Below are 15,339 nucleotides of genomic sequence, written 5' to 3'. Positions count from 1 at the left end.
TGGAAGATGGCCCAGGTACTTGGGACCCTGTATTCATGTGGGAGACCCAGAAGAAACTCCTGCCTCTTGGATTCAGATCGACTCAGCTCTGGCTGTTGCAGCCACTTGGGGAGTGAACCAGAGGATGGAAGACCTTTCTCTCTGTCTCTCCCTCTCTCTGAAACTCTGCCTCTCAGATAAATAAATAAATCTTTAAAAAAAGAGCAAATACAAAGAAAGTCTTCACAGAGAATATTTTATGGAACGTTTATTCTCTACAATGTAACACAGAATGAAATTATAGAAGAGTTCAAGACCTTGGACAAATGAATAGATTAATAATGGGCTATTAAGGGAATCAAAGGCTAGTTGGAATAAATCACATTATCATCAAATTTTGACATCATGGGAGATTTAAAATGCCTCAGTAGCCCTGCTGGAGGGAGATGCTAGAAGACTTGTGGCCTGGGGACCCACACAATGACAGTGTGCTTTCTGTCAGAGGATGTCCTAAACCACATGTACTTCTGTTTGCATGAGGGGTCTTCAAAAAGTTCATGGAAAATGTGATTGGGAAAAACTGTGCATGGATTTCAAAAATTTTTTGTACCCAAATAAACTTCTCTTTTAATTCAACTTCCCATGAACTTTTGAAGTACTTTTATACAAATATTCTTTCTTTTCTCTCTTCTTTCCTGAAGGCAGGCTTATAGTTGCTGAGAGCCCATGATAGCTGCACACAGGAAACATGTATGCTACCTGCCTCACCATCCATTTTCTGCTTGCCATACTTTGCCTGTGCATCCTGTCTTCTTTCCTTGCTTTCTTTTCTCAGACTTTGATCCATATAGCTGCTTTTTCATTTTAAATCACCCATGTCTGCTGATTTATTTCTTTCAGAACTCTGAACCTGACTCTTGAGCTATCACAGTGAGAGTTTCTTTCATGTATGTTAATATGAGAATCAGCCAGAGTGAAGATACTTGCTCATCACTTGATGTGGCCATGGGATGCGTTGATTTGTCCGTGGACGTCTCTTTTGTTGATTGCAGCAAGGCATGGAAAATAATTTTCTAGGAAAGGACTAGGGCAAGAATTTTAGCTGAGTTGGGGAAGGACTGTTGTACGCCCTCTTGGTTTTAGGGTACTGCTAACCTATATGGAGTTGAGAACCTGTTATTCAGTCAACTCATCAACCAGCGATGATTTGTGGGTAGAGTATGGTCACCATTTTCAGGATTGTTGGCGTGGTTTTCCATGTCATGTTGCACTATGCAAAGCTTATGCTATACTTAGTGAGTTGCAGCGGCAGGTGGCAGAATGTGGAGTGAATGCCTTTTCCTTACCTGTTCCTGGGTGCTGTCTGCCTTGGGTGAGCTTGGCCTGGTGCTTCTCTTCTCCAAGCACAGCTGCATCAACATCCTCCTGTGTGCTCTCCATGCTCCAGGGCAGCCTGTAGCCGTGGTCTGTGGCTTTGTCTATTACTTCTGCCCTGTTATTGACTCTTTGCACTCTGACGCTTTCCTCTGAAATGTGAAGTAGAACTTGGGCCAGGAAGGCATGCAGTTCGTATGGTAGGTGATTTCTGGAAAAGGGAGGCCCTGTTAGCCCTGGATATAGTTGTTAAGGCACTAGACAGGGTGAAGTAGAAGAGTTCCTTGAAAGAGAAGGGAAGGAGGTGGCAACTTCTGATGTTCTAATAATGCTGTCTGATTCTAAGCTGCAAATGACAACTTTTTCTTTTTCTACATAATTTCTAAATTTGTTGTCATTATGTATGTTGAGTAAAATGTAAAATTTCTCTGATTTCATACTTTCTGAAAACTTGTGGCCTTCTTGAGTGTGAGATCAATTGAATCTTTCTTCTTAAATTAAGTAAAACCACTTTTGCTAATTAATTCAATAGATTAAAAGAAAATCAAAAAATACAGGCTCATAATACATGAAACAATACAAAGATGTATATATAAAACTAATAATATTTTCTGTACTACCAAGTTCTTAATAGAAGCACACACAAAAATAGCTGACATGTATTTTTTGCCCCCTAAAAATAAGCTCGTACTATATCATATCCCTGTCTTGTGTTTTTTACTCCTAAAAATGCATGACAGTCATCTCTTTGGATGAGTAAATGTCTCAGATCCTCTTCTGTTCAATGCATATGAGTATTGAGCACTTGAAACATGGCCAATCCTGATTTCTAGGATTTAATGTGAAAACAGAAAGAACATAAAAATATCACATATCTGATTAATTATTTTTGTTGATTGCAGATTGAAATAAAAATATTAGGATATATTGAGTTAAGTATAACATATTATTAAAATGGATTTTATTCTTAATATACAGTTGGTCTTCTGCGTACAAAGTTAATTGAAAATGAATCTTAATGGAGAATGGGACTGGGAAGCGGGAGAGGGAAGAGAAAGAGGGCTAGGAGTGTGGGTGGGAGGGTAGGTATGGTGGGAAGAAAAACTATATTTCTAAAGTTGTACATATGAAATTTGTATTCCTTAAAAAATAAATTAAATTAAAAAAAGGAACAACATAATGTAATGAGTACTGTACAACATGTTCCAGCAATGGATGTTAAAATTAAAGAATAAAAGTTTAAGAAAAAATGGATTTCATTTCTTTTATTTTAAGAAATGCGACTGTTAGATGATGTAAAATCGGGGCCCCTGCTGTGGCTCACTGGGTTTAAGCTATAGCCTGCAGTGCTAGCATTCCGTATGGCCTCCGGTTCGAATCCTGGCTGCTTCTGGTCTAGCTCCCTGCTAATGTGCCTAGGAAAGCAGTGGAAGATGGCCCAAATCCTTGGGCCCCTGCACCTATGTGGGAGATGCAGAAGAAGCTCCTGGCTCCTGGCTTTGGTCTGGCCCAGCTCTGGATGTTGCAGCCATTTAGGAAGTGAGCCAGAGGATGGAAGATCTCTCTCTCTCTCTCTCCCCGCCCCCCGCTCGCTCTCTCTCTCTCTCTCTCTCTCTCTGCCTCTCTGTAACTCTGCCATTCAAATAAATAAATCAATCTTAAAAAAAGAAGAGGTAAAATTACTTGCATTAACTTTATATTGCACAACACTGCTCTTACCCATTTTTCTTAACAGGTACATTATATTCTAAAGAACTTCATGTAAATATAAAAGTGTTTTGTTTGAAAGTCTTTCCATGGAGAGCACTTTATCTGACTATTGGTCTAGGGATGTGGCTGTTTTTCTTGAAGACCCTAACAGAGCAGTCATAACTAATGCAAACTATACATTCCTAATTAGATATTGAACAAACTGCAAAACTGCTAAATTATACCTGTTGCAACAGCAATTCCCCTGAGTCCTGCTCTTTTTGAAAAGTGGCCATTTATGCAAATTATTTTGCAGAGTTACTTATACGTAATGCTGATGATAGAGGTTCTGAACCTACCTAGGACAAGTAGAGCTAGGAAGGCTTCATAGAAGCTTTAAATTTGATGTGGAATTTGCTTAAGGAGAGGCATTTGATAGAGTAATTTGGAAGAATATTTTAGGAGGAGCAATAAACTGATGAGTCTGTTGGATAAGCTATGTAGAACTTATAGCATTTTTTCTTTTATATAGAACAAAATCTGTTTTGGAATCAGAGGACCTAGGGTAGAGTTTGGCTTCAGCTGAATACCAGCTTTTTTTTTTTTTTTATTGAGTACCAGCTTTTAATCCCTACAATTCTCTAGGCCTTGGATTTCTCATTTGGTGAAATGAGGGAAAATGACCCCAATCTGACACTATTTACTTTTATACCATGATGTCTTTGAAGTCGATAGAAGAATATAATGATTTTAAATAAATTAGATATAAAGTTGTTTTATTTATTTTATTAAAAAGGACAGTCAATTTTACAAATATGCAACAGTAATAATGTCATAAATATATGCATCATCTTTATTTCAAAGGACCTAAATTGTATTCCTAGTTCTTTCATTTTCTCCTATTTTGTGGTCATGGATTTTAGAGAAGTAGACTTGCTCATGGTTGTATCATTAGTGGTCTAATTTCTCAGTCCTGTCCTTAATTTTGTTCCCTGTCTTTAAAATACCCCAACACAGTGTTTTCTAATATCTTCAGACTTATTCATGTATTTTAGTGACTAAATCCTTCCAAGAAGGAAAATTGTTTTAAGAGTGGAAAATTTGGGGGATATATATCTTGGACATACAGTTTGGCTGTGTCATAGGGAAATATTTATAAGCAGTGTACTAATGACTATTACAGATGGTCTCATGTTCATGGGTAGGGGTCTTCTTTTGGGCATTCTGCCTGCTCCTGTGCAGTGGTCCTTGCTCTTGGGCTCTGTTGTCTGTGCTGCCACAGGCCAGAGGAAGAGTAGAGTTGCTCCATGGCCAACTGAGAGCACCAGGCTAGTGATTCCTGCATTTGGTTTGGCTGCTTGTCCAGGCTAATGACCTTGTTGCAAAGCCTCTGGCAGGTGTGGTAAAGGGTTGGATGACTTTCATCAGGAAGGCCAGGCAGATATCAAAGCTCCAGACTGTGTCTCCAGGGAGAAGGGAAAATGCACAGGGCTGTCACAGATTTTGGTTGAAACAGTACGTGTGTATGAGTGTGTGTGTGTGTGTGTGTGTGTGTCTCCGGAAATGCTCAGGTTAACTTTGGCTACCAGGCAAAAGACATTCTACTCTTTTCGGGTATAACTCATGGGCCATCAAGTCCTCCAAGAAGAAATTGAGCTATCAGAACTCTGATAGTTCTGGGGTTGATTGTACTTTCCCAGAGTTTCACATTATTCATTTCCAGAAAGTAATTTTAGCGATTGCCTTGTGGTCTTTTTGAATGAGACGTTTTGAGAAATAGGAGAAATTTGAAAGGATTGGCTCACCATCAAAATATATCCTTTCTGAATGCTCCTAAGGGCAGTGCAACTGCCAATTTGGGAAGGAAACTTGTTGGAATTTCTGTCTCTGGAGGTTTTTAATGGGAAGCTAGATAGCTATCTTTCTTGGTCCATTTAGTTGGATACATGCCTGGGACAGGAGTATCAGTTGACCTTGTAGTCTCTTCCAGTACTGGCTTTTTATGACTGAGGGGGTAGATTCATGAGGCTGGATTAGTTTGAGGTTTTTACCTGTCTTGCCCATCTTTAATATTTGGCCCAGTGTCTCTTAATTTTGTTTCTCCAAGCATATTTAAAATTCTTTGAGGTCTGGAGTGCTGCCTTGTACTTTTTTCATGTTCTCCATAGAAGTGAGACAGAGTACTGGTATAATTTTCAAGCAAGATTCTGGAGGAGATGGTGTTCAGGCAAACGGGAGCTAGTTTCCAGGTGGAAGGTGGATCATTAAAGGGAGGGAGGATCCCATATCTTCCAGGTTTGGAGGGAAGGGATCAAAAATGGTGTGGCTGTGTGTTATAGACTGATGTATGAGGAGTCTTCAACAAGTTTTGGGGAAAATGTGTATTATAAAAAAAACCTTTGCATGGATTTCAAAAACTTTTGCACCAAAATAAACTTTTAATTCGAATTTTCACAAACTTTCTAAAGTGCTCTAGTATGTGTCCCTTCTAAATTCTTAAACCCCAACTGGTTGTATTTAGAATGAGGAAGTAATTAAGATGAAATGATGTCATCAGGGTGGGGCCCTGCTCAAATAGGATTAGTATCCTTATAAGAGGTGGCACCACAAGGGGGCCTTGCCTAGCCATTAAGATGCCATTTGGGATGCCTCCTGGCAAGAAAGTGCTTGGGTTCAAGTTCTGGCTCCACTCCCAATTCTAGCTTCCTGTAAATTTGTGTCCTGGGAAGCAGTAGGTGATAGTTCAAGGAGTTGGTCCCTGATACAAACATGGGAGGCTCAGATTGAGTTCCAGTCTCCTGACTTTGGCCTGGCTCAGCCTTAACTGTTACAGACATTTGAGGAGCCAGCCAGTGGATTGGAACTTGCTCTCAAATAAATAAAACGAAAAAGAAGTGATACCAGAGAGTGTTCTCTCTTCCCCTCCCTCTCTTATCACACCCACTCAGGAAAAGCCAAAGCCATGTGAGGAACTAAAAGCTGTTTATTTTGTTGCAATAGTTTTTGGAAATTTATGCATAGTTTTTCATATATGTATTTTCCATGAACTTTTGAAGTCCCCCTCATTAACTTAAGCTTCATTGATAAAGAATGAGGTGATAGATAAGAAGTGGGTAGAAAGCAGATTGGATACATTTGGAAAAACTATTGTGGGCAATAGCTGTGGGTGCTGATCAAGGAAAAGCCAAAGATTTGTTGGGTGGTGCTCAGGTAAATTTGGAAGTTGCAAATAGACAGTGAAGCCAATTCTGAGCGCTATCAGGCTGGTGTCATTGTTCTACAGCTGGAAGGGACAGGATTGGGGAATGGGGATGGAGCATTGACTTGGGATTGGAATCTTCCTGAGAAATGTGGTAGAAAGATAGAAATACAAGGTAATTGGCCGGCGCCACGGCTTACTGGGCTAATCCTCCGCCTTGCGGCTCTGGCACACTGGGTTCTAGTCCCGGTCGGGGCGCCGGATTCTGTCCCAGTTGCCTCTCTTCCAGGCCAGCTCTCTGCTATGGCCAGGGAGTGCAGTGGAGGATGGCCCAAGTTCTTGGGCCCTGCACCCCATGGGAGACCAGGAGAAGTCCCTGGCTCCTGCCATCGGATCAGCGTGGTGCACCGGCCGCATTGCGCCAGCCGTGGCGGCCATTGGAGGGTGAACCAACGGCAAAGGAAGACCTTTGTCTCTGTCTCTCTCTCTCACTGTCCACTCTGCCTGTCCAAAAAAAAAAAAAAAAAAAAGAAATACAAGGTAATCAAGGTCAGCAGACAGAGAGTTGGGGGAACCATCTAGGGATATAGACTTGGCAGAAAACCATCTAGGGATATAGACTTGGCAGAAAAGGCAAAATTCTGCTGGCTGTTACAAAAACATGGAAGGGCCAAGAGGCGGGACTATTCTGTGAGGCCATAGAATGAGTGAATGAGTGTGGTGGAAATAAGGAAATGAGAAAACTCAGAAGAGATGAGAATATCGCCAAGGAATGGAATATCCAGGTTCATGATTTTTGGGAGATGACAAAACTCAGGCAAGCTGTGGCTGTGAGGATGTATAGTCTAAATGCAGGGAAGGAAATGTGAGTAGAGTTAGGGAGACACATGAACATTAACATTTCATTGTTGGAGGCTTATCACATGAGTGAATGTGCATATTTCCTAGGGTTTGGTTAGGTGTAAGAGTGGAAAGAAGGACTATGAGTGAGCCCTCAACAAATCATAATGGGTAGAGCATATAGTGCTTTGGGTGCCCAAAGGTGGGTCTCTTAACCAGACCCAGGGGCACAGGTCAGACTTCTGGGGAAAGTGATGGTGAACCTGAACCTCAAAGGATAAGTCAGGTAAACCAGAGGAGGGAGAAGCATAACAAAGTGGAGAGTGGAAGAGGAGGGTTGTTGTAGGTAGAGGGAAGGAAAGTGTTAAATACACCAATGTTTTATGAAGTGCCTAGGTTCATAAAATGAAAGCTAATGGAGATGTAGAATCTTTTACTAAATTATGTGATATATGGGTTGATAATTCTCCCTACTAACAGTAGCCCCTATTTTGTTCTTTTTAATTAAATTTTTTCTTATTAACTTAGACTGCCAGGGGCTGCAATTGGCATTCGTATATTCACAACAGATTGTGAAACCATTTACTCTATGGAAGGATAGGAGATGTTTCCAAGGAATAGGATATCTTCCTCACATATTGCATTGACTTAACCCTCTTTCTCCAGATCTGTTTTAAACTATAGAACAACTGTATTTTTATCCTATAAGACTGAATTAAAAAACCCAAGGACTGGCAAAGCATAGTGCAAAACATGGAAGATGGATAATATACCCAAGAGCATTTTGACTTGTGCCTTGGAGAGGTGAAAATGAAGGAGCGTTATTAATATGTGCAAATGTTCACATGTGAATTGTGGATTAAGAAGAGAGAAAAGCACTCAGAGAGCCAAAATATGTTCAGGGAAATGAGAAAGTCATAAAAGAAGCCAACTGTGTTTCAACTAAATACCCTGTATCATAAATTATTTCCAAGGAGATTTAATTAACTGACATGTTGCAGTTGGAACTCTGTTCCTTTACTGAGAAGGCGCAGGATGCGAGGCAATATGGAGAGCTCAGGCTTTGGACCAAGATGGATCTGAGCCTACATCCTGGCTCTGCCGTGCTCTTGGTGAGCAGTTGACCTTGAGCAAGTGTCCAAGTTTTTTCTGGGCCTTAATTTCAGCATCAGGAGAAGAAAAGACAAAAATCTGAGGGGAAGGATCAGTGGAACTTTTAGAAATTATGTATGTAAAGTACTTAGAACAGTATTTCAAACATAGAAAGCAAATAAATGGTAGCTATTACCTACCACTACTGTTAACTGTTAGCACTCTGTTCAATAACTGAGTTTACAGTAGGAGGAATGCCTGAAAGGGGGTTTTGACATGCATTTTTAATAAATTATTGCCTTATAAAAATAATTCAGAATGCAAGTGGTGCGTTGGCAGTGTTGTGGACATGGTCACACTTCCTCTGGGGTGCCAGGAGACATTTGTCAATGAGCTGATATGTGTGTGTTTGTGGAGAAGGGTGTTGGGGAGATAGGAAGGTAATTGGGAGGTGGGGCAGCTTCTACTCTCTAAAAACAGTCTAGAAGCCTATCACACTAGACTTTTCTGAATGTGACTTAGAGAAATAATCTATCCATAGCAGCCATGTACTAACACTGCTGGGATCTATTTTGCATAGGGAAGATAGTGACCCTCTTGGCAGTATTCCCAACTCCTTATTTGAGGTAAGGTTCATAGAAAAAGGTGGCATCAGAATATTGGCATAGGACTATGACCTGCGAGAAAGGGAGATGGGGTGCTGAGCCTTCTTGTAAAAGCCTGTGTGCTATGAGTCTTGAGGGGCCCCTCCTGTTCACCTTCCTGAACTCATGGCATATGTCCAGCTGGATTGTATACAGTACTGGCTTTCAGTTCCAATTGTGCACCTGTCCTGAGAAGGTGCCAGGAAGCTTCCATCTTCCTGCTTAATCAACAAATTAACTGAAATTTAGATTTGACTATTTACATGACATCCAGAAATGCATTTTAAGCATATAATCACTGCTTAGATGCCCCTGAAAATAAGAAAAGCATATTTGAAAATTTGAAGTTTCATGAAATAGTGTCATTAGGATAACATAACAAGGATGAAGGCAAAATGAAATAGATAAAGTGAAATATTGGCTTGATGATTTTAGAATTGGGAAGTATAATCTCCAAAAGGAGATTTTTTTTTCAGTAAACACAGTTAAATTTCTAGGAAAATCACCTGGGAATGCTGTCGGTTTTTCTTCTTCAGACTCCCTGAGGTTAGGCCTTCATTTGCTTTGAATGAATGAAGGAAGCCTGCCTACAGGTGGAGGTGTTGCTTAGGGAACTGGGGGTCTCATGTTGTTGAACCTTTTTGATTCCACATTAAAGAGTAGAGCTGTACATTTTAAATGAAGTATTTAAAATATTTAGATATGTGGATTTCTGGAGTCATGCAACTAACAAAATATTTATATTATTTATTCCCCTAAAGTGAACCTGGCTTGGACTGGCAAATGTGGGCTGGCTGTGGACAAAGTGCTCCCCAGATGCTGACAATTGTGATTTCTCTTGGTTGAGTGACATCTGTGTTTTTGGCCAGCTGCTTTTCCCCCCCTCCTTTCTGTCTTCTAAAAATCACCTTTTATCTGCCCAGAAGGTTGATTTATTTATTTATTTATGTATTTTTAAATTTATTTATTTATTTATTTTTAACTCAGAAACCTTTAATTAAGGTGTACAAACTTCATGCATTTCATAAATACAAATTTAAGAGCATAGTGATTCTTCCCACCCTACCTGCCCTTCTACCTGCACTCCCACCCTTCTTCCTCCTCCCTCTACTAGTCCCATTCTTATTTTGTACAAACATTTATTTTCAGTTAACTTTATATTCATAAGACTAACTCTACACTAAGTAAAGTTTTTAATAAATAGTATGAAGAAAAAAACCCCTATTCCTCAACAGTCAAGACAAGGGCTGTTAAAATCATTTCATCTCAAAGTGTCAATTTCACTCCTATAGGTTGTCTTTTAGGTACTCTATTAGTTACCACAGATCAGAGAAAACATACGGTATTTGTCTTTTGGGGTCTGGCATATTTCACTAAGTATGATGGTTTCCAGTTGCATCCATTTTGTTGCATATGACAGGATTTCATTTTATTTTACCTCTGTGTAGTATTCCACAGTGTTATATCTGATAAATCTTTATTCAGTCTTTTTAAAATTTATTTCTTTTTATTTTTTTAACAGGCAGAGTGGACAGTGAGAGAGAGAGAGACAGAGAGAAAGGTCTTCCTTTGCTGTTGGTTCACCCCCCCCCCCCCCCAACAGCCGCTGCGGTGGGTGGTGCGCTGCGGCTGGCGCACTGCACTGATCCGAAGCCAGGAGCCAGGCGCTTCTCTTGGTCTCCCATGTGCGTGCAGGGCCCAGGCACTTGGGCCACCCTCCACTGCACTCCTGGACCACAGCAGAGAGCTGGACTGAAAGAGGGGCACTGGGACAGAATCTGGCGCCCCGACCGGGACTAGAACCTGGGGTGCCGGCGCTGCAGGCGGAGGATTAGCCTATTGAGCTGTGGCACCGGCCTCCAGTCTTTAGTTGCTGGACGTTTGGGTTGATGCTATATCTTAGATATTGTGAATTGAGCTGTAATAAATATTAGTGTACAAATTACTCCTTCATATGCTGATTTCATTTCATTTGGGTAAATCCCTAGGAGTGGGATGGCTGGGTCTTATGGTAGATGTATTTTCAAATATCTGAGGAATCCCCATACTGTCTCCAAAAATCTTATTACTAGTTTACATTGCCACCAACAGTATGGGATGGTACCTTTTCCCCCACATTATCACAAGCATTTATTATTTTTTGATTTTTGGATTATGGCCATTGTAACTGGAGTGAAGTGAAACTTCATTGTGGTTTTTCACTTGTATTTACCTGATGGTCAGGATTCAAAGCACTTTTTTTTAATGTGTATCTTGGGCCTTTGTATTTCATCCTTTGAAAAATACCTGCTCATGTATTTTGCCAATTTCTTAACTGGATTGTTTGTTTTGTTGTTGAGTTTCTTGAGCTCTTTATAGATCCTGGGTATTAATTCTTTATCAGTTGCATAGTTTGCAAATATTTTCTCCCATTCTGTTGGTTCCCTCTTCACTTTGTTGAGTGTCTCATTTGCAGTGTAGAAGCTTATTAGCTTGATGTAATCCCATTTGCCTATTATGTATTTATAGCCTGTGCTTTTGGGGTCCTTTCCAAGAAGACTTTGCAAAGACTCTTGGAAACTCTGCCAATATCTTAGAGTTTCTTCAACACTTTCCTCTAGTAATTTGGTGATATCATGTCATTGGTTTAAGAATGCTTTAAAAAAAAAAGGTTTATTTATTTATTTATTTGAAAGGCAGAGTTACATAGAGACAGAGGGAGAGAGAGCGAGAGGGGTCTTCCATCCACTGGTTCACTCCCTAAATGGCTGCAGTGGCCGGAGCTGGGCTGATCTGAAGCCAGGAGCCAGGAGCTTCTTTCCAGTCTCCCATGCAAGTGTAGGGGCTCAAGCACTTGAGCCATCTTCTGCTTTCCCAGGCCTTAGCAGAGAGCTAGATTGGAAGTGGAGCAGCCAGGACTCGAACTGGTGACCATATGGGATGCCAGCCCTGCAGGTGGCTGCTTTACCTGCTACACCACAATGCTGGCTCCTCATGTTGTATATTTAGATCTTTGATCCATTGTTAGTTCATGTTTGTATAAGGTCTAAGGTAGGGGTCTTGTTTCATATTTATGCCTGTGACGATCCAATTTTCCCAGAACCATTTGTTGGAGAGACTGTCCTTTCTTCAGGGATTGGTTGTAGCTCATTTGTCAAAGATTAGTTGGTTGTAGCTGTGTGGATTAATTTCTGGGGTTTCCATTCTGTTCCAGTGGTCTACGTGTCTATTTTCATGCCAGTACCAGGTTATTTTGATTATAACTACCCTGTAGTATATCTTGAAATCTGGTATTGTGATGCTTCCAGCTTTGTTTTTGTTGTTTAAGATTACTTTAGGTATTCAGGGTCTCTTGTTTTCCCAAATGAATTTTAGCATTGCTTTTCTAGGTCTAAGAAGAATGTTGTTGGCATTTTGATTGAGATTACATTGTGTCTGTAAATTGCTTTGAGTAGTAAGGACATTTTGAAGGTACTAACTTCCACTCCATGAACATGAATGATTTTTCCATATTTTGCATTTTCTTCTATTTATTTGTGTAGTGTTTTGTAATTTTCATTCTAGAGATCTTTTTTATCCTTGATTAAGTTTATTCCAAGGTATTTAATTTTTGGTAGCTATCGTGAATGGTACTGATCTTATAAGTTATTTCTCAGCCATGGCATCATATTTGTATATAAGGGCTGTTGATTTTTCTGTGTTCAATTTATATCCTGCAACTTAACCTTTGTCTTTTAGGAGTTTCAATAGTCTCTTACTGGAATTTTCTGGTTTTCCTGTATATAGGATCATGTCATCTGCAAACAGAAATAATTTGACTTCCTCTTTTCTAATTTGTACTCTTTGATTTCTTTTTCTTGCATATGGCTCTGGCTATAACTTCCAGAACTGTATTGAATAGCAATGGTAAAATTGGCCATCCTCGACTAGTTCCAGATCTTAGTGGAAATGCCTCCAACTTCTCCCCATTCCATATGATATTGGCTGTGTGTTTGTCATAAAATGCCTTGAATGTGTTGAGGAATGTTCTTTCTAACAAACCTTCGGTTTGCTTAAGGTTTTTATTTTGAAAGAATGTTGTATTTTATCAAATGCTTTCTTTGCATCTACTGAGATAGTCATATGGTTTTTTTCTTCAATTTGTTAATGTGATGTATCACATTCATTGATTTGAGTATATTGAACTCTCATCCCTCCATAATAGGGATAAATCCTACTTGTTCTAGGTGAATGTCTTTCTGGTGTGTGGTTTGATTCAATTAGCTAATATTTTGTTGAGGATTTTTTTTTCATTTGTGTTCATTAGTGATGTTGGTCTGCAGTTCTCTTTCTTTGTTGTATCTTTTTCTGGTTTTGGAATTAAGACTATGCTGGCCTAATAGTTGGAGTTTGGGAGGATTCCCTCCCTATTAGTTGTTTTTAACAGTTGAGGAGAATGCAATTAGTTCTTTTTAAAATTTTTTTTTATTTTTTAAGGAATACAAATTTCATAAGTACAACTTTAGGAGTATAGTTATTCTTCCCAACATACCAGCCCTCCAACCCACACTTGCACCCCACCTCCTCCTTCCTCTCTCCTTCCTAGTCTCATTCTCCATTAAGATTCATTTTCAATTAACTTTGTACACAGAAGATCAACTCTATACTAAGTAGATTTCAACAATTTGCACACACACACACACACACACACAATTGTTTGAGAACTGGTAGAAGTCCTGCATGGGGAGTTAGTGCACAGTGACTCTGGTTGTTAATTTAACAATTAATACTTTTATGTATGATGTCAGTGACCACCCGAGGCTCTTGAAATGAACTGCCTAGACTATGGAGGCATTTTGAGTGCACAAACTCCATAAGTATTTGCACAAGGCCATAAGCAAAGTGGAAGTTCTCTCTTCCCTTTAGAGAAAAGTACATCCTCTTTGATAGCCACTTCTTTCCATTGAGGTCTCAATCACAGAGTTCCTTCTTGTAGAATATTTTTGCCACAGTGTCTTGGCTTACCATACCTGAAATGCTCTCATAGGCTTTTCAGCCAGACCAAGAAGCCTTAAGGGCTGATTTTGAAGTCAGAGTGTTACTTAAAGCGATTGTCTTTCTATGAGTCTGCTGTGCGGCCTGCTTCCCATGTTGGACATTCTCTGCTTTTTAATTATGTCTATTATTATAAACAGGCATTTGATTCTATTTGTATGATCCCTTTAATACTTAATCCTATCTATATGTTCACTTTAACACTTAATATGATCACTTTAATAATTAAGATGACATTTTTACCACCAAGTTTATTGAGATTTGGAGTCCCATGACAAGTTTTTTTTTTTTAAGTTTTATTTTATTTATTTGAAAGACAGAGTTACAGAGAGGTAGAGACAGAGAGAGGTTTTCCATCTGCTGGTTCACTCCCCAGATGGCTGTAACAGTTGAAGCTGTGCTGATCTGAAGCCAGGAGCCAGGAGCTTCTTCTGGATTTCCCATGTGGGTGCAGGGGCCCAAGGACTTGGGCCATCTTCACTGCTTTTCCAGTCCATAGCAGAGAGCTGGATCCGAAGAGGAGCAGCTGGGATGCCGGCGCTTCAGGCCAGGGTTTTAACCTGCTGTGCAAAAATGCCAATCCCCATGACAAGTTTTTACATTGTGCTTTTGGAAGTAAGTCCATAGGAATGTATGCAGACTATACAGTTTTTTTTTAAAAAAGATTCATTTTATTTGAAACTCAGAATTACACACAAAGAGAAGGAGAGGCAGAGAGAGAAAGAGAGAGAGAAAGAGAGAAAGAGAGAAAGAGAGAGGGGGGGGAGGGAGGGAGAGGTCTTCCATCCACTGGTTCATTCCCAGTTTGCCACGACGGATGGAGCTGCACCAATCTGAAGGCAGGATCCAGGAGCTTCTTCAGGGTTTCCCATGTGGGTGCAGGGACCCAAGGACTTGGGCCATCTTCTACTGCTTTCACAGGCCATAGCAGAGATCTGGATTGGAAGTGGAGCACCTGGGACTTGAACTGGCACCCATATGAGATACCGGCACTGCAGGCAGTGGCTTTACCCACTACACCACAGTACCAGACCCAAACTATACAATTTTACAGTTACAAACTTCCTCCTTCCTCTCTTATTCCTATTCTTATTTTTTTTACAGAGATCTATTTTCAATTGGCTTTATATACAATGATTAATTCTATGCCAAGAGTTCAACAAATAGTGTGAAGAAAAAAAAAAGATGAAAAAACAAAGAAAAGAAAATTGTTCCTGGACAGTCTAGATAAGGACAGCTCAAGTCATCCCTTCTTGAAGTGTGAATTTCACTTCTACAAATTTTGCTTTAGGTGCTCTATTAGTTCTCAGATATGGTATTTGTCCCTTTGGGACTGGCTGATTTCACAAAGTATGATGTTTTCCAGATTCATCCATTTTGTTGAAAATGACCAGATTTTTTTTACTGCTGTGTAATATTCCATAGTATGCATGTCCCATAATTAATTTATTTTTAAGGAAAGCTTTTATTTAATAAATAGAAATTTCATAAATACAACTTTTGGAGTAT

The sequence above is a fragment of the Oryctolagus cuniculus genome, chromosome 13 (assembly GCF_964237555.1).
Source record: "Oryctolagus cuniculus chromosome 13, mOryCun1.1, whole genome shotgun sequence".
In the NCBI taxonomy this organism is placed as follows: Eukaryota; Metazoa; Chordata; class Mammalia; order Lagomorpha; family Leporidae; genus Oryctolagus; species Oryctolagus cuniculus.
This window is presented reverse-complemented; position numbering follows the sequence as displayed.